At 41.1% G+C, this 5,360-nt stretch overlaps 1 non-coding gene across 1 annotated transcript; it reads right to left on the minus strand.

Annotated features, from left to right (window-relative positions):
* Positions 1–4,904: 4,904 nt before the first annotated feature.
* On the minus strand, positions 4,905–5,045 carry LOC116474079 (U4 spliceosomal RNA). The gene has a single exon (XR_004249596.1). It is a non-coding gene; the product is annotated as a U4 spliceosomal RNA (small nuclear RNA).
* Between the last annotated feature and the right edge of the window lie 315 nt (positions 5,046–5,360).

Genomic DNA, 5,360 nt, shown 5'->3' on the forward strand with positions numbered 1-5,360 from the left:
TTGTCTTTGAATTGTGATTTTTTATAATAAAAACAAGAATTAAAAAAAACCCTAAGGCTAAAGATTTAATAAGTGGTAATCTTTTTAAAAGAGATTTCAATTCTGTACCCTCTCCATATTTGATTCCAATTCCCCAGAGGCAAACATCTTCAGCTCTTTTTAGCTCTTATAATATTTACTTCTATATATCCAAATACCTTTACACTGGGATATGGTTTGGCTGTGTCCCCACCCAAATCTCATCTTGAATGGTAACTCCCACAATTCCCATGTGTCCTGGGAGGAACCCAGTGGGAGGTAATTGAATCATGGGGTCGGGTCTTTCCTGTGCTGTTCTCGTGATAGTGAATAAGTCTCAAGAGATCTGATGGTTTTAAAAATGGGAGTTTCCATGCACAAGTTTCTCTTTTTGCCTGCTGCCATTCACATAAGATATGATTTGCTCCTCCTTGTCTTCTGCCATGATTGTGAGGCCTCTCCAGCCATGTGGAGTCCAATTAAAGTCCATGTAAGTCCAATTAAACCTCTTTCTTTTGTAAGTTGCACAGTCTCGGGTATCTCTGTTAGCAGTGTGAAAATGGACTAATCCAATAAATTGGTACCAGGAGAGTGGGGTGCTGCTGAAAAGATACCTGAAAATGTGGAAGTGACTTTGGAACTGGGCAACAGGCATAGGTTGGAACACTTTGGAGGGCTCAGAAGAAGACAGGAAAATGTGGGAAAGTTTGGAACTTCCTAGAGTCTTGTTGAATGGCTTTGAACACAATGCTGATAGTGATATGAAAAATGAAATTCAGGCTGAGTTGGTTTCAGATGGAGATGAGGAACTTGTTGGGAACTGGAGCAAAGGTGACTCTTGCTATGTTTTAGCAAAGAGACTGGTGGCATTTTGCCCCTGCCCTAGAGATTTGTGGAGCTTTGAACTTCAGAGAGATGATTTAGAGTATCTGGCAGAAGAAATTTATAAGCAGCAGAGCTTTCAAGAGGTGACTTGGGTGCTGTTAAAAACATTCATCTTTAAAAGGGAAACAGAGCATAAAAGTTCAGAAAATTTGCAGCCTGATGATGGGATAGAAAAGAAAAACCTGTTTTCTGAGGAAAAATTCAAGCTGGTTGCAGAAATTTGCATAAATAACGAAGAGCCAGATGTTCACCCCCAAGACAATGGGGAAAATATCTCCAGGGCATGTCAGAAAACTTTGCAGTAGCCCCTCCCATTACAGACCCAGAGGCTGAGGAGGAAAAAGTGGTTTCATGGGCTGGGCCCAGGATCCCTCTGCTGTGTGCAGTCTAGAGATTTGGTGCCCTGTTTCCCAGCTGCTCTAGTTGTGACTAAAAAAGCCCAATGTACAGCTTGGACATGGCTTCACAGGGCAGCTTCCACATGGTGTTAAGGCTGTGGGTGCATAAAAGTCAAGAACTGAGGTTTGGGAACCTCTGCCTAGATTTCAGAAGATGTATGGAAACACCTGGATTTCCAGGCAGAAGCTTGCTGTAGGGGCGGGGCCCTCATGGAAAACCTCTGCTAGGGCAGTGCAGAAGGGAAATGTGGGGTCGGAGCCCCCACACAGAGTCACTACTGGGGCACTGCCTAGTGGAGCTGTGAGAAGAGGGCCACCATCCTTCAGATCCCAGAATGGTAGATCAACTGACAGTTTGCACCATGCTCCTGGAAAAGCTGCAAACACTCAACACCAGCCCATGAAAGCAGCTGGGAGGGAGGCTATACCCTGCAAAGCCACAGAGGTGGAGCTGTCCAAGACCAGGGGAACCCACCTCTTGCATCAGCATAACCTGGACGTGAGACAAGGAGATCATTTTGGAGCTTTAAGATTTGACTGCCCTGCTGGATTTCAGACTTGCATGGGGCCTGTAGACCCAGTTTCTCCCATTTGGAATGGCTGTATTTACCCAATATCTGTCCCCGCATTGTGTCTGGGAAGTAACTACTTGCTTTTGATTTTACAGGCTCATAGGCAAAAAGGACTTTCCTTGTCTCAGATGAGACTTTGGATTGTGGACTTTTGAGTGAATGCTGAAATGAGTTAAAACTTTGGAGGACTATTGGGAAGGCATGATTGGTTTTGAAATGTAAAAAGCATGTGAGATTTGTGGGGGGCCTGGGGCAGAATGATATGTTTGTCTGTGTCCCCACCCAAATCTCATCTTTAATTGTAACTCCCATAATTTCCATGTGTTTTGGGAAGAACCTGGTGGGAAGTAATTGAGTTATAGAGGTGGGTCTTTCCCATGCTGTTCTCTTAATAGTGAATGGGTCTCACGAGATCTGATGGTTTTAAAAACAGGAGTTTTTCTACACAGGCTCTCTCTCTTTGCCTGCCGCCATCCAAGTAAGATGTGACTTGCTCCTCCTTGCCTTCCTCCATGGTTGTGAGGCCTCCCCAGCCATGTGGAACTGTATAAGTCCAATAAACCTCTTTCTTTTATAAATTGCCCAGTTTCAGGTATGTCTTTATTAGCAGTGTGAAAATGGACTAATGTACACTGTTATTTCTTGATTTTTAAACAAAGGTGTTTAATATTAACTATTGACTTTTTACTATGGGAGGTGAGGATTTAGCTTACCTATAGTTACATACCCTCCTTCCATTTCCCCTTTTCTAACACATTATTATGATTTTACCATAATCCTTGTTAAGATAATATTCAGTGTTTATAATACTAGGAGTATGTGAAAATTACTTGTAATGAAGCCAAATAAGGGGATTATGATTCCATTTCCTGCTTTGAGCAACTTTTGGTTTTCCTTGGAATTCATAATTGTCTCTGTTGTTTGCTTAGTTTTATATCATTAATCCTAAACCTCTCTGCTAGAAGTGTCACACCATAAAGTGATATAACAATTGCTATCTTTCCTTCTCTTGTCTCTCCTCCTTCCCTCCTTCCTTTTCTTTCTCTCTTTCTTTCTTTTTCTCTCTTTTCTTCTTTTTTTCTTTCTCTTTCTCTGTCAGCACTCCTGGTGTTCTCTCTTACTTCGATCTGGACTGGTTGCTCTCTCAACCAGCCTGCTGTACAGTTCTTTTTCTTTTTTCAAGACAGAGTCTTGCTCTGTCACCCAGGCTGGAGTGCAGTGGCACAATCTCATCTCACTACAACTTCCACCTCCTGGGTTCAAGCAAATCTCCTGCCTCGGCCTCCCAAGTAGCTGGCATTACAGGCGTCCACCACCACACCTGGTAAGTTTTGTATTTTTAGTAGAGATGGGGTTTCATCATGTTGGCCAGGCTGGTCTCGAACTCCTGGCCTTGTGATTTGCTCGCCTTGGCCCCCCAAAGTGTTGATATTACAGGCATGAGCCCCTACGCTTGGCCTTCCTGCTGTACAGTTCTTATCCTGGGATCTTCCTTCACTTTCATATTGAGTATTCTGTTTGCTTTTCCTTACAGTTCTATTGGCTTGCTTGTATTGGTGGGACCACTTCCTCTAGTATCTTCTTGGAAAAAGTAAATGAGAATTAAATCTTTTGACACCTCACAAGTTTGAGAACTTCTTATTCTATCATTACATTTACTTGATAATTTGGTGAGGTATAGAATGCTGGGTTTGAAATAATTTTTCCTCAGTACTGTGAAAGCTGCTTACAATTTTTTATTTTTATTTTTGAGACAGAGTCTTGCTCTGTCACCCAGGCTGGAGTGCAGTGGCGCAATCTTGGCTCACTGCAAGCTCTGCCTCCTGCATTCACGCCATTCTCCTGCCTCAGCCTCCTGAGTAGCTGGGACTACAGGTGCCTGCCACCACGCCCGGCTAATTTTTTTTGTATTTTTGTTTAGTAGAGACGAGGTTTCACCATGTTAGCCAGGATGGTCTCTATCTCCTGACCTCGTGATCTGCCCACCTAGGCCTCCCAAAGTGCTGGGATTACAGGCGTGAGCCACCGCGCCCAGCTGCTGCTTACTATTATGTTCTAGCCTTAAAGCTGCTGTTGAGAGACCAGTGATATTCTAATTTCTGATGCTGTATATTTGACTTGTATTGTTTTCTGTACTGAAAGCTTTAGGCTATTCTCTTTGTCCTAGTGATACGAAATTTCAGAAATTATGCATTTTCCCATCTATTAAATGGGTATTTGATAGGTCCTCTTAATGTGGAGAGATGTATTCTTTAGATGAAGGAAATTGTCTTCAATTTCTGAAAAATAATCTTTTAAATTTAGTTTTCTCTTTTTTCTCTTTCTGGGACTACTCTTAGTCATATGCCTGTCAGTACTTGAAGGTCATTTTCCTTGGGGTGAACAGTTTCCCAAAATAGGAATTCTCTGTGAGTGAAATGCCAGGCTGCCAGTGTTTTGAGGGCCCAATAAAAGAAAATGGCTGTGAAATTTCACCATTCAATATGTGAACACTCAACCATCCATCAGCTGAAAGTGGAAGCCTCAAATTCAGAGACTATCTCTCTGGTTCAGCTTCACCAGAGAGTAAGTTTCTCATTATACAGGTTAGAGGGCAAAGTAATCATTTAGCTGTCTAGGGTACAGGAGGAGACATGGAGGTCACGTGGCTTCCTATAGACTTTCAACCAATTCTACTATTTTTGGTCACACCCTCACCTCCATGTTCACTTCCAAGTTCTGAACTTTTTCAGGGTCCTAGAGTTCGCTTTTTGTTGGCATTCCCTCACTGCCTGGTTTAGATTTCCTCTTCCTCAGGTTTCTTAAGTCAGTTACCATATATGCAATTGCTTTCTTTCATTAAAAAATTTCTATGCATCTGTCTCCATTACGATTTTTTCCTTGTAATATTTTACTTTTTGAACTCTTTACTCTTATTTGAGTATGATTAAGAGAGAAGAGAGAATACAGGTTTAAAGAAACTATATCTACCATGTCTTTAATTATTACAAGGCTATATGTAATATATATATATACACAATATTATATTCAGTCTCCATAGAGACTGTCAAAAATTGCTAATGCCAACTATATTACAGGTCTTCATGGCAGGATATTGGGAAATGTTTTCAATTAGCAATAATTGTGCCTCGGATAAACCTCATTGGCTATGATACTGCCACTGTGCAAAGCTTATATGTAATACTTTAAACGTGGATTATGAGAGACTATAAGAAGAAACATTTTCAGTTGCATGAAATAAATAATCTGAACAAGAATCTTTGCCTCCTGTTATCTGAGATTTTTCATGTAAATATGCATTTTACAGCTGGAAGACCGCATAGCTTTACCATGTAGATTCATTGTTTAGCATATTTGGCAGTAAAAAACACAAAAGAAAAATGTTAAAAGTTACCATTCATACTCCCACCGTTTAAAAAGAATAATTTATTATACAAAGTAAAAAGTAAAAGTGTAATTCCCACTTCCAGGAAGATGGAGTAGATAT

The sequence above is a fragment of the Hylobates moloch genome, unplaced genomic scaffold (assembly GCF_009828535.3).
Source record: "Hylobates moloch isolate HMO894 unplaced genomic scaffold, HMol_V3 SCAFFOLD_8, whole genome shotgun sequence".
Lineage (NCBI taxonomy): Eukaryota > Metazoa > Chordata > Mammalia > Primates > Hylobatidae > Hylobates > Hylobates moloch.